The sequence below is a fragment of the Trichechus manatus genome, unplaced genomic scaffold (genome assembly GCF_000243295.1).
Source record: "Trichechus manatus latirostris isolate Lorelei unplaced genomic scaffold, TriManLat1.0 scaffold00251, whole genome shotgun sequence".
Classification (NCBI taxonomy): domain Eukaryota; kingdom Metazoa; phylum Chordata; class Mammalia; order Sirenia; family Trichechidae; genus Trichechus; species Trichechus manatus.
In genome coordinates, this window is record NW_004444187.1 from 1,698,445 (window position 1) to 1,722,684 (window position 24,240).

Consider the following 24,240-nt stretch of genomic DNA (forward strand, 5'->3'; position numbering starts at 1 on the left):
CCATTGTGCTTATCTTGCCTATTGGATAATCGGTCCCTACACCACCATATGACAAACTGAGACAGGTGGTGGTCAATAGTGGTATCAGACATTAACTTGCAAGGTAATGTGTGACGAGAAAGTAGAATGTTGGTCAAAGGAAGGACAAGCAGAAGGCAATAGTAGAGTTAAAAGGAGTTTACTCTTAAATTATAGGAAAAACATGCTTGTTGGTAGGACTTCTTTCTTTCCACTAACATTTACTTGGTGACTACTAAGGGCCAGGCACTGTGGTAGGTGCTGGAAATATTAAGACATGGTGCCTTTCCTTGGAATGGTCACAGCCACTTTGTGGAGGCAAATGGGTTCACAGCTTTGGGAACACATAGGAAGGGTGACCCACCAGATTGGAAATGATGCTAGAGCAGAGTCTTGAAGGAAGATGTGGAATGAAAATTCCTAGCAGGCAGAGCAATTTGTGCAAAGATAGAAGCAGGAGAGAGCACATGGCATGGTCAGGAGAGCCGGTAATTGAGCCTGGAGAAGGGGGTAAACCAAACAGGCAAATGAAACAGGTAAAAATTATTACAGCATATTCCAAGGGAACAAGAAGCATTTCCAAGGGCCCTGGAACATAAAAGAGGTTGCTTTTTCTGAGATAGTAAGAAAGGATAGGAAGTCAGATGAAGAGACAGGGACATTGAAGGAGTTCGGGGCATATGACCTCAATACTTTTAAAGTAAACTGGAGTACATAACCCACCTAACTGAAAGTGATGGATACAGATGAGGGACCGGGAGGGACTTCAGGTTGGAAGAAGAGGTTTAGAATAGTTACAGTAGGGCATGCAAACTGAGGTCAGCAAGAAATGCATAAAACGGTTGCTCAGAAGCTCTGAGGGCTCCTATAAGATACAATGTTTTGTGACTTCCTCTTCATATTCATTAGAGGTGGAAGAAGCCAGGGCAGAAGGACAAAGGCACAATGATTTTTCAGGGTCCAAATGGAGGTGTCAGATTGGAGATACAGAAAGGCTACAAAAGCGCAGCTGGACAGGAGGCAAAGCAAGCTTCAGTCAGGTAAAGAGCTGGAAGAGGTACAAACCGTAATAACAAAACACCACCACCACCAGCATGTACTGAGTCCTTACAGTGTGCCAGGCATTCTGCTAAATACTTTGATCTGCTTTTCATAAATAGCCTATGAAGCAGGGAGTATCATTATCTTCCTCTTCTAGATGAGAAAACTCATTAGAAGTCACACAGCTAGAATCAGGATTCAATCCCATGTGTGGCTGACGAGAACCCACCCATGCTCTTAAGTGCTTCCTGAGCTACAGGGAGCGTGCACTCCAGCAGAAGTCAGAAAACTGAACTCCAAGTCTGGGCCTTGCCCTCGGGCTGTGTGACTTCAGGCAATTGCTCCGCCTTTGAGTCTCAGGGTCCAGTAACCTCATATGACTGCTGTAAGTATAAAACAGATCTCATCTTTGAAAGCACTTTGACAGGTTTACAGAACTCACTAGTAGGCTGCCTGGATGGCACAAACAGTTAAGCGCTCACCGACAAGCTGAAAGGTTGGTGGTTCGAACCCACCCAGAGGTGCCTGGAAGAGAGGCCTGGTGATCTGCTTCTGAAAGGTCACAGCCTTGGAAATTCTATGGAGAATAGTTTTACTCTGCACACATGGGGTCGCCATGAGTTGGGAATGACTTGATGGCAACTACCAACAACAACCTCATACTCACTATTTTCATACATATCTCAGTGTTTTGAAACGTATTGAAAAATTGTTGGTGTTGGTGAGGGGTGACAAGGAGTAGTGAAAAAGAAGGATTTGGGACAAATGTAAATTGTAAACAAATTGTAAATACAAATCTACACATTCTAGTGCATAATATGCAAAAAAATTAAATGTGCTTCTCAATGGGATAACAATGTACTGTCCAAAACTGGGGACGTAAGTCTAATAAACAATTTATTAACATAGTCTGTCTAAGAAAAATAATAAAGGAAGGAAATAAATGAACCATTACAGCTAAAAGAAAAAAAAAAGCATTACAACCAATTTGCATCTTAGTCGATGTCCATTAATAAAGTGTGGACAGTGAATGACTTTTTTTCTCTTCTGGGCTTTTTGAAGAAGCATCCATTATAGATCTTTTTAAAAAATATAAGGTACTACATTAATTATGTTTTAAAAATAAGGTTCATATTGTAAGGTCAGTACACAAGTCACTTACTATACTAAACCTTAATTAACTACAATTTAAGAGAATGTAGAAATATACAAATGGGCTTTTTTGTCATCTCACTTGATGAAATGGCAAATGATAAGAAAACCAGTAGGGAAGGAGGATATTTTTTCTACTGAAAGAAAAGATCTTGTAAAACATATCCTAGAGTTAGTACCCTAGTCTCCTACATTTTATTTATATTCTCTCATAGAGAATTATGATGCTGTTTTTCATATTGAGAAATCAAACAAAGACTGAATTTTCTTTTAATTAAAGCAAGAAAATGGGACTAGGGTGCACTGTCAACAAGGATTTTTAATTAAAATAAGGGTTGCTGTTTAACTTTCAGATAATGAGAAAACTTAATTACCTAAAACGTCCCATTTCCCTGATTGTTCCAATTAATCAAGTCCGTTCCCCGTTAACAAAGGTGTGTGTCAGTCAGACTAGATCTTCTCCAACAAGTGTTTTGTGTTGTTCATAAGGAATGGAGGGAGACCTCTTAAAAGTACCTGTTGCTGAGTGGTGTATCCTGATGACACTTTCAGCTAAATGAGCGACAGGTGAGTGGTCCAGAGTGCAGGCTCTGGAGTCAGATGGCTGGGTTTGAATCCAATCACTGTGTGCCCTTCGGCAAATAGCTTCCCTTAGCCTCTATTTTCTCATCTAAAATATGGGAGTGATTACAGAACCTACTTCATTTGTTGTGAGGGTTATTGTGAGGATGCAATGAGTTAATGCAGGTAAACCACTGAGAACAGTACTTGGCACACAGTAGATCAATAAATGTTCTCTACTGTTATTGTTTATTCATTCCCTCAATAACTATTACTTGTACATCTACTAGGCGCCAGACAGGGTGCAGAGTGAAGACAGAAAGATGAATAAAACACTTTCCAACCATCAGTGAAAGATCAGCAGGGAAGACAGACAAACAAACAAAGGTTTAAATGCAGTATGAAATAGTCTATGGGAACCTCTAAGGGGTAACATATCCAGATGGGGGAGTCAGGTGGGCTTACAGAGGAATTGATGAAATAAATTATGGTACTTTCTTCATAATACATTCACAAATCCTGAGGCACAGCACGGGGGAGAACCTGAGTTTTTGTCATGGCAGTGCAGCTAATTAGCTGTATGACTCAAAGTAAGACACCCAAGTCCTTCGGACTCAGATGTTTTCTTATCTGTAAAAATATGCTGTTGGACAGTCCTGTGCTGGAGCCCTCTGGCAGTGGCCCATGAGAGCCTATTGTGTGCATCTCTTTCCAACTGAGTTCAGTGACCTCAACTTGGCAGCCTGAAATCAGCCATACCAGTTGCTGTGTCCGACTCATGGCGACCCCATATGTGTCAAGAATAGACCTGTGCTCCATAAGGTTTTCAGTGGCTGACTTTTCAGAAGTAGATTGCCAAACCTTTTTTCCGAGGTGCCTCTGGGTGGATTTGGACCTCCAACCTTTCGGTTAGTATCCAAGCGCCTAACCATCTGTACCACCCACTGACACCTAAAATCTGCCACAGTGGGAGTATTTACACCATAGAAATTGGCAAACTACAAATCAGGGCTTCCTCCTCATCCCCAAAAGATGATTATTAAACATTTACCAGCATGCTGCTGGACTGAACTAATGGACTCCAAAGTATTTTTTAACTCTAATAATTTTCAACTCAACATTGTTTTTCTACAATTACATTTTACCCCAATGCCATTGACTTGTATATATTGCTTTCACTTCCCCATCTATATAATCTCCCAGATCTGGCTGTGTGAGCAATTTAAGTATTTATATTGGTAGTGACTCCAGAAATACTTTCACTTTTCATATATTTCTTTCTTGATACATTTATCCCTGTGATGTGCTTGGATCAGGCTTTTAATATAGAATGTCTTTTTACTGTTTCTTTTTTTTTTCTTCCTGAAATAGTGCTAGCCATTTAACAACTTTGAGTTCCTTACTAAATGGAACATATAAAGATGATTCAAACTGACTAATTCATTCTCTTAAAATGTTGTACACATATCAGGTGAAACTGAATCACTCATAAAACATTTAATTTCTTTCCAGTTTAGAGTTAAGATAATCTCACTGGGAAAACATTTCCTGGGAGTGATCAGCTCAATGGCACCTTAGCCATTAAACCATTTGTATTTAGCAGAACTATTTCCTTTAAAGAGGACTGCTCTGTTAGTTCAGACTATCAGCTCAGCCTACCCTTAATACCAGCTATTCAATTCTGTCTGCCATCTACCTTCAGTTTTCTCATTAAACTAACTATACATTGGTCTTTTCACCCCTGGCCCAATAAATGTAGCAGTACACTGTCCTTATTATTATCCTCATCATCAAAAAAACATACCACAAAACTTATGTGTGTTGTAGTCCAGTAATGATTCATTAGGAAAAACCACAACATGTGTAACAGAATACATTTTTAAGAGAGAAATTTTCTAAACTTTGACATGGCAAACTGCTTTCTTTTGGAACCGATTTTCATAGAAATCACAGTAATGTATAACTACATAAAACCCGATCAAACCCATTGCCGTTGAGTCTCTTCCAACTCATAGTGACCCTACAGGACAGAGTAGGACTGCCCTATAGAGTTTCCAAGGAGTAGCTGGTGGATTTGTACTGCTGACCTTCTGGTTAGCAGCCGAAGCTCACCATAGTTCTTAACCAATGCGCCACCAGGGCTCCTTATAACTATGTAGATAGCACTTTATAGTTTATAACATACTATCACTTGTATCAGAGACCCTGGGTGGTGTAAATGATTAATGCACTTGGCTGCTAACTGAAAGGCTGGAGGTTTGAGTCTATCCAGAGGTGCCTTTGAAGAAAGGCCTGGCAATTCACTTCCAAAAAATAAGCCACTGAAAACCCTGTGGAGCACAGTCCTACTCTGACACATAGGGAGATGCCCTGAGTCGGATCAAATCCATGGCAACTGTTTTTGTTTTTAATTAGTTCTATCACCTCTTCTAATCTATCTCTTATAAGGTAAGATATCACCGTGTTTTGAGATGACAAAATGGAGGTTTAAAGAGGATAGAATATTATCTAAAATGTACTAAACACAAAGTTCTTCTGAGTGTATTTCTAATAGGTATGTGGTGTGTGTGTATAAATGTAGGATGCTTGTCTGAATTATTTGCTTTTCCTAGAGAAGATTTCTATTCAAAAGGCACAGTATTTTAGTAAACACCTGCTTTCCCTGCCCAGCTTCCACTGTCCCCTCTATTGGTAACTCTTTCGAAAGCTTTCCCTCCCCAAACTAATGGGGCTGTCAGTCAGTGACATGGCCTTCCTCCCTCAGCACAGGTGAGCATGCAAACCAGGTTAGCCTTTCAATGAACTCCACCCGCTGGATGCAGTGCTTGGCCAGGGGTGACCACCACTTATGTATCTCCAGCAAGCAGGCGGAGTCCTTTCTGGGATTTAATACGGGTGCTAGGAGAGTACCTGTCTTCTCCACAGATCACAAGCCCTGAAGATGATATTAACCTGGACAGTCTGATGGCCATCTCTGCTGCTATGTGGAGAAAGCCTGCCCGAGCGAGAAACTGACCCAAGGGCAAGAGAGACCAGGCATGGAGAGAGACAGGTTTCTGATGCTATTGTTTGAGTATGTGCACCATGTTGTAAGCCTAATGGAACCTAGCAAACTTTTCTTTTCATCAGCAGTTTATTGCCGTTTTTTTCCCTTGCTTCTGAAAAAACTCCTGACCAAAAAATGTCCAATAGAAGATACTACAAATCTTTTAGTTCAGACAAAAAGTTAAGTGCATAAAAGCATCTTTATATAAAATATTCAAGTAACTGGGAGAAAGATAGGTTTCTTAATTTAAATATGTTGTTGTTGGGTGCCATTTGGTCAATTTTAACAGAATATTCAATATTGTATACTTTATTATTTTAAATATTCCACTTTGCATTTTGAAACATTTTAGTTGAGATTCCTGAGGTGATATACTAGTTTTTTCTGCTATATAATTCCAAAATCGACTACAGTATTTACATAGCATAATTTTAAAATGGAAATAATGTACCTAAGAGTCAAGATATAAAAACTGGAAAACAATTCTGCTTTTAAGTGTATAAAAGGGATTTATGATGATGGAAAATGGCTGAGGCCCTATTTTTAGGAAATTACAGCCATAAAAACAGTCATGGCAAAATCTCCAAGAAAACTTGCCAGAATGAAATCCGAAGGAAAATTCTTAGCCTTCACTACATTTATATCATTTCCATTAGCTCTGAAAATAGGTCCATAAAAACAAAGTTGAGATGATTCCAATAAGAGGCTCCTATGACATCTGAAATACTGTATTTATGAAAACTCACTGCTCATGAGGAGTCATATCACATATATTAACCAAATATTTAGGGGAACCATTGCATGTCACACGCTTGTTGAGATACTGAGGGTTCCTGCCTCCAAAGAGCGTACACTCTATGGAGTTGAAGATGGGAGAATAAACTCTAAGATCTGAATGATCCCCTAAATTGAAAAGTGAATGGATCCACTGGGCCGTGGAGAAAACAAATTTTAAAACATGTCCTTGTTAGAATTGGATTCTTTACACTTACAGTTTAACACTTAGTATTATAATTATCAAGGAGCCCTGGTGGTGCAGTGGTTAAGCACTTGGCTGCTAACAGAAAGGTTAGCGGTTCAAACCTACCAGCCAGTCCGTAGGAGAAAAGACCTGGCAATATGTTCCCATGAAGATTACAGCCTTGTAAAGCCTACGGGGCAGCTCTACTCTGTCCTTTAGGGTTGCTATGAGTTAGAATCGACTCGACAGCAATGGTTTTTTTCTTTTTTAAAATAATTATCAGCAGAGTCTAAACTGACTTTAAAAACATAAAACAATACAATGAGTCAAAAATCACTGCCAGACACTACCTTTGCAGAGATTTCTAAGAGTAAGTCCAAGAGAAAGAAGAAATTGTCAGGGTTTTTCAGCCCATTCAACTGCTCTTTTGTAAGACTGTATTTAAATGATCCCAAATACCCATGGGACTACCTTATTTTAATATTTACGGACCAGTTTTGCTGGACAACACATTTCATAAAATTCTTCCCAATGGCTCACAAAAACTTCTGGAGAAGAGGTGGGGTGTAATTCAGAGAGTGTAGGCTTTGGTGTCCGAGAGACTTAGACGTGATATGAATCTGGGCTTTTCCATGTATATACCTTCTGCCTCTGAGTGTTAGTTTCTTCATCTAAAACATGGTGATAATGGAACATATCACATAGGCTGGCTATGAGTGTCAGAGATGAATTACGAGAGGCATACCACGCACACTGGCATTCAACAAATGTAGCCACTATGCTTATTATCCTAAATGTTGCTTTAGCTAGTTTCTATTTGTCTTCATTAAAAATGAGGAACTTGGCACTGTCCCACTGGCTGAGACCACTCCAAATGGTCACTTGGTGACTGTTCCATCACACACACCTTAGCTCTCTCCTACAGTTTAAATAGTACTATTTCCTATTTTCCCACCCCTTGGCCATCTTGTGGTTTTCCTCTTAACCCGTTCTAAGCTCTTCAAGCCCTTCTTAAGTTGTACTCCAAGATAAAGGCCTCCCATGCTAAGGAAGAACAACAAACAAGGAACCATTACTTGACCTCTTAACAAAGAGTAAGTCTGTATCCCCACTGAGCTTTAGCAAATAAAGATACAGGATGCCTAGTTAAATTCGAATTTCAGATAAACTATGAATCATTTTTTTAGCATAAGTATGTCCCAGATATACATTTATGTGGCAATCCTAGTTGCAAGCATATAGAACAAAATAAGGAGAACAATCATCTTTTTCTTACCAACAGAACTCAGACTGAAAAGATTTGAGTGCAACTTATTTAGCTGTTGGGGCAAACAATTTTTTAAGGTTTCTGGAGCCCTGGTGGCGAGTGGTTAACAGCTTGGCCGCTTACCAAAAGTCAGCAGTTTGAATCCACCAGCGGCTCCTTGGAAACCCTACGGGACAGTTCTACTCTGTCCTACAGGGTTACTATGAGTTGAAATCCACTCGATGGCAATGGGTTTGCGTTTTTTTTTTTTTTTTTTGTAGCACATGTGGGAACCCTAGTGGTGCAGTGGTTGAAGCACTCGGCTGCTAACTGAAAGGTCAGTGGTTTGAACCCACCAGCTGCTTCATGGGAGAAAGCTATGGCAGTCTGCTTCCTTAGAAACGCTATGGGGCAGTTCTACTCTGTCTTACAGGGTCAAGTAGGAATCGACTCGACAGCAGTGGGTATGGTTTTTGTGTAGCACATACAGTTTACAAAAATGCATATAATTTTTGGGTTTTGCTGCTGTGTATCTAAAACATGCAGCTGAACTAACAGTTTTTAAGCTGATTAGTAGGATTACCTGGAGGTCTTAAATATGTGGAGGTATAACTATCAGAAAGCGAGCAGAGTTTGTTTTACTAAAAAAAACAAAAATAAGGGCTTATTTGTGTGCTAGTGGGGAAAAGTTGTACTGTATATGGCAGCCTGTCACTGACAGGAAGTTTCTGAAACAAACAAAAGTATTCCTAGATTGATTTGCATATGTAATTTTATAATAAGCAAGCTTATTAAAAATTTAAATATAGGCAGCTATACAAGAATACAAGTTAAATTTGATGCAAGAATAATTGGCATGTAATTAATATTCCTAGGTCTCTGGGGCTGCTCTAAACACTATTTTCTTGATTATTACACAAATGTTTCTTTGGAAGAGAGATAAACACTGCTTTCATTCAGATTCTTTTCCAATATTGCATCCGTTCTGCTTTCAATAATCATTTTAAAAGTTGAAAATGACTGAATCGGGGAGTAAGAAAAAGCCAATTGTGCATTTTTTAGTTGTAACATATGATTGAGATCATTGTCTAGCTCTGAAATGGCAGGAGCAAAGATAAAGAGAATTGAACGTCATTATAGTCTCCACATTATTCCTCACAAATTCATAATCTGTTAGCAAACATCTTTTTTCTTTTAAGAATGGTTGGGAATATTCAATTTCTGGGCAAGAGGCATAAATGGACATTTGTTTTATTACTGTGCATATTGTAAAAATTCCTGTTCAGAAAACACATTGAACTGTCGGAGTTCTGATTGATGGACAGGCTTTTGTCTCACTAATACATTGTAGGTCAGACAAGAATGTTTTGTCACCCTTGAAAATGCAGAGGTTGAATTTCCCCAATGTTAAGAAAGTGTTAAAATGTCTGCTATCCTGTAAAAGCATTTTTTCGTATTTTTCAGCCTAATGGATATGTAAATGTAATTTTCTAGTTCAGATTGTGGAGAAGTCTAACAGATTTAGTTCAGTTAATCCAGGAACAGTAAAAAGCATAAATCCACACATCAAATTTGAGAAACACATCTTCTAAGTGTGTAAATTAAAATAAAATAAGCCTAGCAACCTTTTCTGGGGAGTTGCTGCGTGGCGCAAACCATTAAGCACTCAACTACTAGCCAAAAGATTGGAGTTTTGAACCTACCCAGAAGCACCTTGGAAGGCAGACCTGGTGATCTACTTCCGAACAGTCACCCACCACCTTGAAAACCCTATGGAGCAGTTCTACTCTGTAACACACGGGGTTGCCATGAGTTGGAAGTGACTCAACACCAACTAACAACAATAGCAACCTCTTCCAGCAGGTTTCAAGAGGATAAACCTGACTGAACAGTCAGAATGTGAGCCACAGAAAGGAGACAAGTGGGAGAGGAAGCTGGTACATTACTCACTAATGAATCAGACATTTCCCTCCCTCAGTGTTTGGAAACATCCTCGGCATTAGGCATGGTACCAAATGGGGAAAGGGGGGCAGCTGCTCCCCTCTGATTTTGGTGACGGCCACTGTGACAACCTTGGGTCAGATCTCTGGCATTATCCAAAGCAGAAATCAAATCACTGCAGAGGAACGCAGGTGAGGAGTGGACCCCATTCTTGTCATGGTGGCTGTCATGAAAAGAGAGGAGATTAGCATCCAAGGAAAGGGAGGCAAAGGTGAGAGGCATGAGGTTGCCAAAGCCAGGCTTTGGTCCCAAAACATAGAGTGATCAAATGAGGTGGGCATTTCCCTGCAAACTTGTTTTCACTTAGTTCTTAGGGTAAGTCTGAATTTTATTTTGCTCACAACCTGAGACCTTGTCTTTGAACTCAAGGCCAGCAAAACAGACTCTTTGGCACTGGAATGAACTAGGCTCTCTTTTTCAAAGCAGATGTTGTCAGCATATGATATACTTTCTTTTTCAGGCAAAGTAGAAAAGAACCTTTAGAGGTCATGTAAATACTGTGAATGGAAGGAGTAGCCAAACCTGGACAGATTTTGTATAGATGTGGATTCCTAGATGAACATAACGCAATTCTAACAGTGTTGGGAGGAAAATTAAAAGCATACAAATATCCTTACTTTGAGATCAATATGAAATCAGAGAAAAAAGAACAAAAGAAAACTTTCTACAAAAATCATAAATATTTTTAAATGTGCAGAGAATGTCAAGCAAAGCTATCCTGGTAAAACTAGGTTAAAAAAAAAACCAAACCCACTACTGTTGAGTCGATTCTGACTCATAGCGACCCCATAGGAGAGAGCAGAACTTTCCCATAGGGTTTTCAAGGCTGTAAATCTCTACAGAAGCAGACTGCCACATCTTTTTCCCATGGAGCTGCTGGTGGTTTTGAACAGCCGACCGTTTGGTCAGCAGTTGATTGCTTTAACCACTGAGCAACCAGGGCTCTTTAAAAATAGCATAGTACAGAAAAATAAGTACAGAATCCAATTTCTAATACCCAGTAAACATGCTGGATCCTTGAAAAATCAATAAACCCAAAGGTTAGGACAACTTAAAAATGACTATGCTCAGGATTGGGTTTACATAACTCATCAATGCAAGTAAAAAATAACTCAGGGCAATGCGTACGTCTGTGTTTGTGTGCGTCTAGGGGTATGTGTGTTTGAGAGACAGAAGGAGATAGGGAGAGGACAAGAGAAAAAAGGGGAGGGAAAGGAAAAGCGGAGAGAGAAAAGAAGGCAAGAGACTTAAAAAAAAATTACTTTCCAACCACATAGGCATTGACCATTGTCTGAGTCTCCATCTCCCGCCCCAGCAGACTGGGAAGCAGAGATGTGTACACACTGTGGTAGGAGCACAGAAGTGAGAAGAGCTAACCAGGGCAGGCAGAAAGGTGGCAGAGGAGTGTTTCTGGGAGGTATTACTTGAGCCGGGTCTTGCATAAGCTGGAGTTTCTCAGGTACAGCTGAGGCAGGGAACAGATAGTTTGGCCAGAGAGGACGCACACAGGCCCGCTGGGGAGAACGTGAAGGGTTGTTTAGGGAGCTGAATCTAGCATGGAGACTGTGTGGGCTGGGATGGGAGCGGATGAAGCTGGAAGGTTAGGATGGACCACATCATGAAGGCCTTATCCATCCTGTTGAGAAGTCTGAATTTTATTTGTAGGTAGAAGGTTACTGGAAGGTTTTAAGCAGGAGGTGGAAATCAGCATACTTACATATAGAAGAGGAGCTCCTGGCTGGTACACATGGTTAATGTGCTCAGCAGCTAACCAAAAGGTTGGAGGTTTGAGTTCACCCAGAGGTACCGCATAAGAAAGGCCTGGTAATCTATGTTCAGAAAGTTAGCCATCAAAAACTATATGGAGCAGAGTTCTACTCTGACACATACGGGGTCATCATGAGTCAGAATCGAGTCAGTTTTACACACAGAAGACAATTTTGGCAGCAATGTGATGAGTGGATTGGAGTGGAAGGAGATGGAGGCCAGAAGACACAAGACAGATCACTGCATCTGTCCAGGCAACACAGGTGGAGGATTAACGAGTGGTTGAAGACCCCCAGATCTGTATCTTCATCTCTGTATCTACAGGAAGTCGAGAAATCCATCTCTCAAACATCAGTTTTGTGTATCCAACAGCTATGTGAAACTAAATTCAACAAGCATTTATTGATAGACACTATGTGCCAGGTGTCTGGGATACATCAATAAATAAAACATTTCTGCCCTTGTGGAAACTTTCTGGCAGGGAGATACACCCACAAATAATATATATAACAAATACGTCTATCATACAGTATATCAGAAGCTGGTAAGTATTATAGCAGAAAAAAGAGCAGGGTTGTGGGATCAACGAATGCCCAGGGGCAAGATGACGAATATTCTGGCAGTACGGATACAGGAAGGACTAATTAGAAACGTGTTAAAGAGATAAACAATGATTTAACATGGATTTCAATCATAGAGGAGATTGAAAAGTCAAGAATGCCTAAAAACTGTCTACCTTAGGCATCATAAACCAAGGTAAGGAAAATAGGAAGAGAAGAGTTTTGTGACAAAATTAGCTCAGCTAACAATGCTGAGGTATCTGATATTCATTCAACTGGAAGTGTCTATAAGGTAGCTGATGACACAGGGATGGTGTGAAGAAATGAGAGACAGCAGTTTGTGAACCATGGGTCCACAGGTGAATTTGAAGTCATGGAGGAAAGTGAGATCATATCCAGGAAGTAGAAAGGAGAGATTCTGATGGAACCCTACAGAAAACCAGAATCTAAACTTCCTAAAGGGTAGATAGAAGAACTGTAAGCAAAGAAAACATGGATAGGCAAGAGAAGAAGGTTTAGAGTGGTATTTCAGAAGCTAAAAGGGAAATTTCAAGAAGGGAGGAGTCAAGTGTATAGTGTCAAATGTCAAAGAGAGGTCAAGTGGGATAAAAACAAATATCCATTGGATTTGGCTTTGAGGTTGTTACTGGTGGTTAGAGTGAAGACACTTTTTTGGGAGTGCAGAACAGGCTGCTGGAGATGAATGAGGAAAGCTGTAAGTAGGAATAGAGAAAATAAAGACAATGAGTTTAGAAATTTATTTTCAAGAATTCTTTAAATTTTTTAAACAGACAAGACAGAAATAGGAGTGACTACTTAAGGTAATCACGTACTAGCAATCCTATTAGGATGTCAGACGTGTTTTATTCCGTTCCTTTCTGACTGGGAGGGAGAGTGTAAAGATGGGAAGAGTTGGTCGGGAGGGCGGAAGAGATGGAGTAAGGTGCCCAAAAGGTGGGGAAGAATGGAATCAAGATCACAGGAAGACAGTTTCATCTTTTGAGACAGAAAGCAAGCAAGTACTAATGGGGAATACAGAAACGCCCGTCTGTTTAGTCTCAAAATATAAGGAAAGATCTTACACTGACAATAAGGGGAGTCAAAAAGATTCAAGACCTTGAGAGAATGGTGGAAGGTTGGGATTGTTGTGATGGGATGGGAAGAAATGGGACTAGAAATAAGCAAACAGATTTACCGTTAAGAGAAGCAGGTGCTTTGTATTAGCCAAAATGGGAAGCGACCAAAATAATAAAAATCTGCTTGAGGTAATAGTCATCCTAATGCAAAACACCCATTCCCACTGAACGTCCACACAGTCAGCAAGGCAGACTTGGGAATTAAATGGTTACATAATCACAACCTCTGTAGTCAATTCCTTGTAATGTTTATATAATCCATCAGATTGATGGGCCTTTATTAAGAGGAAATGCCAACATTTGGTTATTTTTATTCCAAAACCAGTTTTATTGAAATCTGTAGGGAATAACTTCAGGGAAAAGAAAATATATTGAAATAGATACTCTGCTCTCTTTTCAATAAAACCAAGAGTCTAAAGATGTTAAAGAAATGAATCAAATAATTATCTAACTCTGAAAATTAAAACCCATTTAGGAATTATGAGAGAGCCTTCATCCTAAATGCCAGTCTAGTTATTCATTTAGAATCTTTAATAACATTTGGAAAGTAATTAATCAACTTATGACACAGATTCAAATGCTATCACCTTTTACTGTCATTAATGAAATTGTCTGGGGTTTTATCTGCACTTTTCTGGTGATTTAAAGAACAAGATTCTTTTTTTTTTTGGTAAGCTCTTTGAAGATCAGGAGAATGTTTAAAATCACTGGATCTTGACGATTTCAATGAATAATCCAGGTATATGTTAGTGAAACTGAAACAAAATTTAAAAGTATCTTAATTTTGACCTGACAGAAAGTGGATTTTTTAAAAGTGAAAAATGTTTACATAATCCAGTAGGACTTAAAATGTGTTATTGATCATTTATTTTTTAAAAAGAAACAGCTCAGCCTAAGTAGTATTTTAGGCCCAAAGGTTCACCTATGTCTGTCTATATGTCTGCTGTCTTTGTCTTAACCAGACAGTGGTCAGACCACTAGCTCACTGTGGACACTGTAGCCATCGGCAGGAGCTGGAGGGATTCTGCCTGAATGTGAGGCCAGAGTCAGAAGGCAGCTGCTACCTCAGAGGACAGGAAGCGAAGGCAGGCCTCCATATGAGCATTCCTTAAATCTTTAGACTCGTGTCTAGGACATGACAAATGCAATTCCTACGCACACTCTAGCACAAACTTGGTACAGTCAAGGTCCAAAGAGATGGCCTCAGGATAATATTCTCAAGAAAAGCTAATATATATCCACAGCAGATAATAACCTAACAGAAAATAATTATGCATATAATTTTTAGAGCCATAAGCTTTGGTCCAAACAGTAATTCATGTATCATAATGAGCTGAAATGCTAGAAAATGGTGTAAAAATTTTTAAAGTCTGGTTTCCTCTTTTAATGCTCTGATTCCCTCTGAGAATATGGAATTTCATTTGGAGTGTTGGAGGGGAGCTAATAGAATGCTTAGGACATGACACTGATACTCAGATTAAAAGTTTCTTTTGCTTCTGCTGCAAATTCCTGCTATTCTTACTGGTAGCTGAGGGTATATAAACTAAGAGGCCAGATTCAGGACTAGACAGTCTATCATCTCCCAGAATTAAACCACATGTAACAAAAGTTGGAAGCAGTTTAGGTTTTGCTTACCACGTGCCCTATCATTTCCTGTGAGTTTTCCTTAACCTCTCATTCAGTTTTGACCAGCCTCTTTCCTCTTTAGAAGGCATGCAGCCTGATTCCTAATGGGACACTTCCTTTGTGGCTTAACAATTTACTCAAGTCCATGGCTCTCCACCATGTCCACCCACCTCTGCCCTCCATTTACCTCACTGATCCGATGCCCCGTCAAACCCTAAGTTTTTTCTTCCATCATCTATTTCCCACAGCTGTGGCATGTTATCGCAAAACAATTTCTTAAATCGAACTACATTTTTCCAAACGTACAAATACAGAGGAATCTGACTGTTCATTTTTCTAACTGTGGGAACTTTTAACTATATTTCTTAAAATTATTTAAAAGTATTTTGAAGTCTTAAACGTATTTAAATATGTGTACAAACATTGATATATGACTATTACTGATGATTTGATCAAACATTAAAATAAAAATTAAGCATGTCTAAACTATATAAATAAGTTATTCCTTACACCACCCAATGCAGTGACCCTATAGGACAGAATAGAATTGCCCCATAGGGTATCCAAGGACCGGCTGGTAGATTTGAACTGCTGACCTTTTGGTTAGCAGCCTAATGCTTAACCACTGCACCACCAGGGCTCCACTCCTTATACTGAGTTATCTATAATTAAATACCAAAACAAGCTTTAACGATGATGTATGTGTTCAGCAAACCTTCACGTTCACTTAAGAGAACCTCCATCTGAAGACCACAATAACACAGTTTTCCTTTATCTCCCCCAAGAGATTACCAAATTCTGTCACCCCATGTGCCGCACTGAAACAACACACTTTTGATCACGTAAAAGGACACGTGATTTTGATCACGTGAGGACAAAATGTGATGAGCATTTAGAAATCCACAACAAGGTATCAAGAAAGATCACAACACACATTTCATTTCTTCTAAATATTACTTATTTTTCTAAGACAGAAGGTGTTGCTGTCTCCAAAGCCGTCAGTACTCTAATCGTGTGCATTTCAACTATACTTAAGGCTAGACAACCTGTGCCGAGTCCATATGGGAAGTCTAGTTACCAGAAAACACACGCTCACAAACAGGAAATCAAACTACAGTAAGAAGGTGTTTTTCTCCACACAATAGAGCTCAAAGATGTGGCATCCATGTAATTTAGAGCAAAACCCAACACCACTATTCTTGTTGAGTATACATACTAACTCCTCTCTCCTCCCTTCCTATATCACAGCAACTTACGATTATAGCATTATATTTTCCAAGCCTGTTTGAACTTGCTGCTGATACTCACTGATACAAATACAAGCGATCAAAGCCTGCCCTTTTCTGTGCATAGCTTTCAATCAGTAAGCATGTCAAGGTGGGAGGAAGGATGACAGGAACCGTAAAAAGGAAAAAATCAATTTTCAGAAAGCATATGGTAACAACTGAATATTTAATCAAATTAGCCTAGAAATTCCTTACTATTTTCAGCACTCTTTGGGAGGCAGTTGCTTCATGGTACAGAATGAATTTCAATAAACGTCATATATTTAGTTAGATGGCTTATTTTCAAAATTTGTCAAACCAGGTCACTGACTCCGAATAGATCTCATTCCAAGACATGACAGATGGATATTGATATTGAATAGGCAGATTGACATTAGAAGGAAGGTTCTGGGCAGAAGAAAAAAGCATTCATTTAACATTAAACAAATATTTACTGAGTGCCTACTATGTGCCAGGATAAAATGATAAATATTTGGACTTTCTATTGCAATAGAAAGAGGAGTTGTGCCAAAATAATTTCTTCGGGATCAGTAAGGATTACAACTGGATACCACTGGTAAGCAAGGTCTTTAGAAGTATTTATATTTTTCATATAGCATCAGAAAAATGCATTAATACTCATTTAAACACCCACTCTGTCATGGTTGCAGGATTTTAGACCTAACTCAGATTTTCGATGATCCTGTTTACTGACCCTGAGCAAAACCAACTTCCTACTTTTCTGAAACAAAAAGAGCCTTGCATGGTTTCAAACATTTCTTAGACATCAAAGCGCTTACAGAGACATACAGTTTATGGGTAATGATTTAAGATTTGGTGAATCAAAAACACATGGATTAAATTTCCCTTAAAAGACCCCTAGGTTTAAAACGTAGGAGCTAAAATGCTGGTCCAAACACGTTAGTACCATGCAAAGCCAAAACTTATTTTTAAAGATAGTTTGAGTTGTCTTATGGACCCAAAGCTTGGCTAGGTTTTCCTTTCCCACATGATCAGGCTTCAAAGGAGGCAACTTACCCTCTACTAAATAATTTACTCCCCCTTCCTCTTTCTCTGACTTGTGAAGGCTACTTTTTCTCAAAGGTCTCCACCTTTGAATGCTCTTACCAGCATTTTCAATCAAATATTAAAAATGAGAAAACTTCCATGGTCTTATTGAACAACTGGAGTACTTTGTCATTCCTCCAAGTTATTAATTTTTTTACATACAGCTTAAAAATTGGACCTGAGATCCTGGTTGCTGCTTCAGATTTCCAACTATCAGGGAGCCCAAGATCATTTCAAAACAGGAAAAGGCCATTGGTCTTAATATATGCACTGTTTCATGCTATATTATTACATTTGCATTTAAAACAGTAGAAATAAATACAGTACATAATCTTCCTTTCTCACACAGTGGCCTTCCGGAAGGCCACTAGCCTGGATATTTCACAGTTTTTAGGATTAAAGGAAACAAGTTAGCGTACAACCTGTGAGCTTTTCTTTCTTTGGAAAAACAGATTGCAACACTGATCTGATTGCTTTCAAAGGGCTCTAGAAACCAGCAAGGCACTGCAGGTTTTGAATTTCTACGGGAAGGGAATAACAACATGGATGAAGTTCAGGCAGATTAAAAAAAAAAAACAAGAGCCAATATCCCAAAGAGAGAGTTTATCCTGAATGAGAGATCTTTGAAAATAAAATCTAGGTATAAAGTTATGATAGATTCAGGTTTCAGACAATGACTGCTTCTGTTTAAGACAAATAACTAGATTACCCTTTAGTTTAGGAATGCACATAGCTTAATATGAAATATATGGGCTGATGAGTTTAGAAAAATAAGTATATGCCAACAGATAATGAATTACATATATTTTTTAAACTGGCTAAGTCAATATTCCAGAGGGGAAAAATACCAAAATTCCAGAAAATAAAATACCTTGCAGAAGGAGTCCTGCGGCTCTTTGGCCATGAATGCTGCAGAATTAGACAGTGCCTGAAGGTACAACAGGAGACCACGTGTCAGGACCAAAACTGCAGATGGGACTAAAAAAAACCCAGTTGCCACCAAGTCCATTCTGACTCACAGCGACCCTACAGGACAGAGTAGAACTGCCCCATAGGATTTCCAAGACCGTAGATCTTTATGGAAGCAGACTACCACATCTTTCTCCCGTGGAGCATCTTGTGGGTTTTAACTGCTGACCTTTTGGTTAGCAGCTGAGCGCTTAACCACTGCTCCACCACGGCTCCTTCACATGGGACTACCAGCGGCCAAATCTGGCCCCACTTTTTGTTTCTCTAGCCTGCACAAGGTTCTAAAGATACCAAGTCAACATCTTAAATAGGGAGATTTCCAGCTTCTTGTGAAAGTCTGAAAGATATCACCACATGGGTTCATACTACATACTGGGCCTTACAGCAACTCTGTTGGTGCCAAACGGTGGCCGTCCCCTCTTCAGTGGGGCTTTTTCTTTGCAGACTGTCAGTTCTACTGAAATGGTTCATTTTACTAATTTAGGTTACCTGTCTGGCCCCTGGGGCCATCTGAGTTTGCAAATCCTGATGTAGGATATTGACAGGGAACAGGAGGAAGGAAGAAAAAAACAAACAAAAAAAAACAAACTCACTGGGGTCAAGTCAATTTCGACTCATAGTGACCCTAAGAAAAGACCAAGACAATAAAATACAGTGGAACAAATAACACTGGAAATAAAAAAAGAAGATGAGAGAGAGAAAAGGAAAGAAAAAAGAAAGAAGTGCTTACAGCAGACAGAGGCTGTATGCCATCAGCAATTGTCTCCTTTGCTGTTTCCCTTTACCCTATGGAAGGGATCAGTGATGAAGGCAGTGGGTACTACTATCAACATATCTCATCTGGCCAGGCTCACAGTGAAGAAGTTGGGAGAAGGAAAGTTGTCCGAAAGGAGCAATATCTCTAATTGGAGATAGGGGTGATGACGGGGGTAAGAAGGGGACCAGGTGAACGCAGGTAAATACCATGGGTCCTCTTTTCCATACCCCATAAACCAAGGGTGTGGGCTACTCCTGCATCTTCTTCTTTGAGACTATGGTGAACTACGGCAAGCACTGTCCAGGTACCTCCTATAATAAGCCAGGGCCTCTATGTACAGCTGGGCAGGCTGTGTACTGCACAAATCCTCTCTTAAAGCCTGCTTCAAGATATCTACATGGCTCACCCCCTCATCTCCTTCAGGTTCTAGCTCAAAGGCCACCTTCGAAGTGAGGCCTTCTCTGATCCCACTATAGAATTTTTCAACCACCATCCTATACCCTCTTATACTTGTCAGTCCTTATTTCCCTTCCTTTATTCTTTATTCTTCCTTGCAGTTCTTATCACCACCTGACACACAACACATTTATGTATTTCTGTATTGTTTGCATCTTTCAATAGAACAGGGCATCAAGAGGTCAGAGACTTTTGTCTGTTTTGTTCTCTATTGCATTGCCACAGTCTAGAACTCTGCTTGGTAGATGCTCAATAAATTATTTTGAAGGAATGACTAAATCTTCAATCCCGTTCTCAGAATACAGAAACCTGGCTTTCATTAGAACCTGTGATTCCCTGGCTACATTTCATACTTGCTATCCTTTGTTGGAAACGCTGGTGGCGTAGTGGTTAAGAGCTACGGCTATTAACCAAAAGGTCAGTAGTTCGAATCCACCAGGCACTCCTTGGAAGCCATATGGGGCAGTTCTACCCTGTCCTATAGGGTTGCTATGAGTCAGAATTGACTCGATGGGAATGGATTTTTGGTTTTATCCTTTGTTATATTAGGAAAAGTACATTTTAAAATCTTATGGGACATTATATAATTTATATGGCCCAAAGAAACCAAAAAGCCAAATCCACTGCCGTCAAGTCGATTCCGACTCATAGCGAGCCTATAGGACAGAGTAGAACTGCCCCATAGGGTTTCCAAGGAGCACCTGATGGATTCAAAGTGCCGACCTTTTGGTTAGCAGCCATAGCTCATAACCACTGCGCCACCAGGGCTTCGTGGCCTATGGGCCCTTATATAATTTCTATGGGCCTTATAGCTACCTAATTTATTACAGAAATGAAGAATAACAGAAGTAACCTGCATAAACATACATGTCCAAATTTACACAATCACAGAAGATATATGTGTACCTGGGTATGTGATTACAAAGCTAACTTCTTTTATTTCACTGTGCTTATACCCCCTGCTACAAATGCCACATGTGTGCTTTTTCTCCCAATTACATTTTACAGCTTATAAAAACACTTCCTTCATTTTGTCCCTTGAAAAGCAAAGAGTCAGATTTTACTGTATGTTTTTATTGAAACAAACTCCATGGGGAATATACTAAACTGTTTAACACAGCTGAAGAGATATCTGAGCACAGGCTTTCTGATAGAAGGATAGATTATGAAATTACTCACAGCTCCTAATCTGATAACAGCAGCAGAATGCTCCACACATATGAATGAAGCCATTTCTTGGTATGCTTTACTACGAAGACAGAAAGGGAGAACTCACAACAGGGAATCTGACAAAAACTCCAGGGACTAGAAATGTTATATTCATCATTTATCACTAATTTAAGAATCCCAACCTGTGCCTCTGTGTAAAATGCTACAAGTAGTTCACCTTCGTTGATGACTGGGGAGAGGTGATGAGGTGCCGTTGAGAGAGGTTGGGGGCTAGGTTCCAGGGCACTGTTCCCTTGCCTATAACGTGGGAATGTTAACATATTAATATCAGCCTTGCCTACGTTGTAGTATCAGAAGGATGACATACTCAGAAGCAACCTGAAAATTTTAAGAGGTCTTTATATTCCAGCCTTTTGGTGTTTAAAAAAATTCCATTATTTAGTAGCAAATAGGCTGTTTTCTAACGTTGCCTTTCTCGCTTGCTGTCCCCTTAAAAATTATGTATTGTTTTCCATTTTATTTGGGTGATATTAGTCTGTAAATATAGATTGTAAATGCTTCAAAGGCAAAGATTTCAATTCTTCGTATTTTTTTTCCCTAGTACCCAGTGGATATGATGCTCAACATACAGTTCATAACTATTTTTGGTGAGGCAAATGTGGGCCTGGCAGCAACTCAGTGTCTGTTAAGATGGAATCAAACAGGCCCTGAATTGACATTAGTCAGTGTACCTATTAGTTATTACTGAGAGGTGACTGTTTATTCTGCACTGAGCAAAGCCCATGAAGAAACTCTGCCCTCAGGGCTCTGCGTCAAAGACACGGGTTTCAACATACACCAGCCAGGAAAGGGAGGTTAACTCCTCGGCATCTGAGTTTCTGCCTATAGTTTCTGCCCTTAAGGGACGCGTTTAGGAAATAGCGTCTCCAACGAACAAACACAACAGATCAAGGAAAATCTTAGGGGCAATGGGGAAAAGAAAGGAAGATGGTTCTGGAGAGAATCATTAAGCCTAATGACAGTGAAGAAGAAGCCGTGACACTGGAGTGGAGAAAAGAGTGCACAGAAGGACTTGGAAGAAACTCTGGCCAAGCAAAGGGGAGAGGATGAAAGGGGAAGAGAGATGAGAGGTGCTCTGAATGGGAAGGAGCTGTGTACTCTCGGTGTGTTACCATGTGCTTTGATGCAGCCACAAAGACAGAGTGTGTGTCCTGAAGGGTGTGAGCCCTTCTGAGCTATTCACTGTGTTCTGAGATGACCACATGGGAGCAAAAGTTTATTTGAGGCTATTACATAGATTTGCAAAAAAATAGACTAGTACTATTTCGAACTATTTTTTTGCCAACAACTAAGGAAACTGATTTTGAAATGTATCTATCTAACCCTTATAAAACAATTAAATGTTTTTCAGATTCAAGCGTGACATGTGCTTATATAATTCTAAAAGGAATTTATCAAATATGGGTATTTTCTGGTATTTCTCCTGCTTAGAAAAGTGTCATTTTTCTCTTATTGTAGAGATGTAAGTAGTGGAAATATAAGTTGTGAGCTTTCATACTGAGTGACTGTGCCTCATTTTGTACATTTTTAGCATTCAGATAAACCTTATCTACTAACTCTGAAGGTGTGTTGCGTACCTTTACTGAAAACACCTAGCGTGATGTACCAAGAACAAAGCAATCTTTGATAAAAGCAGCAGATCATCTTCTATGTGCCACAAATTCCATCATGTTAAAAGCAAAATGTATTTAAGTCAATAATTATAGACTTACACACTGTTAAGTCTGAAAACTGAACAGAATTTGAAAAATATCAGTATATGTTACAGACAATCAAGCAGTTATGGTACTACAAAAACTTCCAATGAATAATGCAAATTTTACCTGTTATTCAACAGTTCAAAAAGCATGAATATTGAATACACCACAGACTTGGAACATGTATATAGCAGTCTTCTGTTCTATCATGGGAGTTTACATGTTCAGGATAAAGGGCAATTAGCTTAGAGCTAGAAAGTTATATACCTGTAAATAATCCAAGTACCACTTACAGTGTTTACATAAAAGCACAATTTATGTCCCAGTGGTACAGAGAAACATGATGTGCATCATATTCAGATCATCTTCATGAAGAAAAAAATCATTAGTCAGCTATCACAGTTTAGCTGTAAAGGAAAATAATGTTTTCCTGAATCCATTTGCATGGGAATGTTCATGTGTCTGGCTGATGGAAACGACAGAATAAACCTTCACACAACACTACAAAATATGAACAGTCTTCTTAAAATTCAGGAGAGGGTCCATATAGTCTACATTCTCTCTAATGTCAGTTTTTACAGTCTCTCATATTCATTCACCATCATAAGCTGGCAATTAAAGTATCCTGATTATTTTGTCTAAGAGAGCTGACAATATTTTATTCTGCCAGAAGGCTCCTTGCACATAAAACTGTGATAAGGTAAAATACACTGGGCAACTATTCATGTGTGATCCCCTGGAACCCTCTCCAGCTGCCAAATCAGCAAATGGCTCTTTCAAAACATAAAAGGTATGAAATGGGAAACCACATTTAGCAGCAAATTCAGCATTGCCGGTAGTCAGTAAAAGTACTTTCACTGTTGCTTTAATTACTGGGTCAGTACCAATACTGGCCAGATTGCCCGACCTCTGGCTACAATCTATTTCACCTATTAAGATAGATGTCCTCCAGAGCCCCAGCAAAGAGATAAGGTACGATTGAAAAAGGAAGGATCACAAGCCCTGTGTGTTCGGCAAAATTAAGAATTCAGACCTTCACAGAACCACCTGCCCCTTTGAAGGACCCCCACATATTACAGATAAAGCAACTGGGAAGAAGGAAATAGCTTGGCTCAAATCTTGCCGGCTGCATCACCCTGGGACAGGGTGACCGGATCCCTTTTGTAAGGGCTGAGCCAGATGACAGCCTTGAAACTTGCCCCTTCATAACAGCCATACATCACCCTCCACCGTAGCGCCCCTCTCCCTTCTGAGTCATACAGGTGGCCGTCGGAAGCAAGCCCCTAACACGAAAAGCCCAATTCTAGCTTCCACGTCTCCCCCCTAGCCACATCTCTCCAGTTGTTTAAGATCTTAAACACTAGCACACCTCCTTGGTCTTGCCCTCTGGAACAACATTCAGGTCTTTTAGGGGAACAAAGAAAGACGCGCTGGGGCGAGGGCTGAAGTGTGGGATCTGAAGGGGGGGTTTCTAGTTTTACCTTGCAGTGCTCGGGAACCGGTGGCGGCGAAGTCAGCGGCGCAGGGACCACCCACGCGCTCCGCGCCTTCACGCCAGCAAGTCAGCTGTCGCCCCGCATCTGGCTTGCGCTCTCCGCGGGGCTCCGCATCTGGTCACAGAGCGCTGAGGGCGCTGCGGGCGGCGAAGGCCTTCGGGTCACCTGCGGCCCGACGGAGCCGAGC

At 39.9% G+C, this 24,240-nt stretch overlaps 1 protein-coding gene across 1 annotated transcript in view; it reads right to left on the reverse strand.

Moving 5' to 3' along the window:
• Window positions 1-24,222, reverse strand: part of MET (MET proto-oncogene, receptor tyrosine kinase) — a 117,465-nt gene extending 93,243 nt beyond the window's left edge. Inside the window, exon 1 of the mRNA XM_012559485.2 lies at window positions 24,039-24,222. The gene's annotated coding sequence lies outside the window, so the exon portion shown is untranslated. The remainder of the gene's footprint in view (window positions 1-24,038) is intronic.
• Window positions 24,223-24,240: the final 18 nt, after the last annotated feature.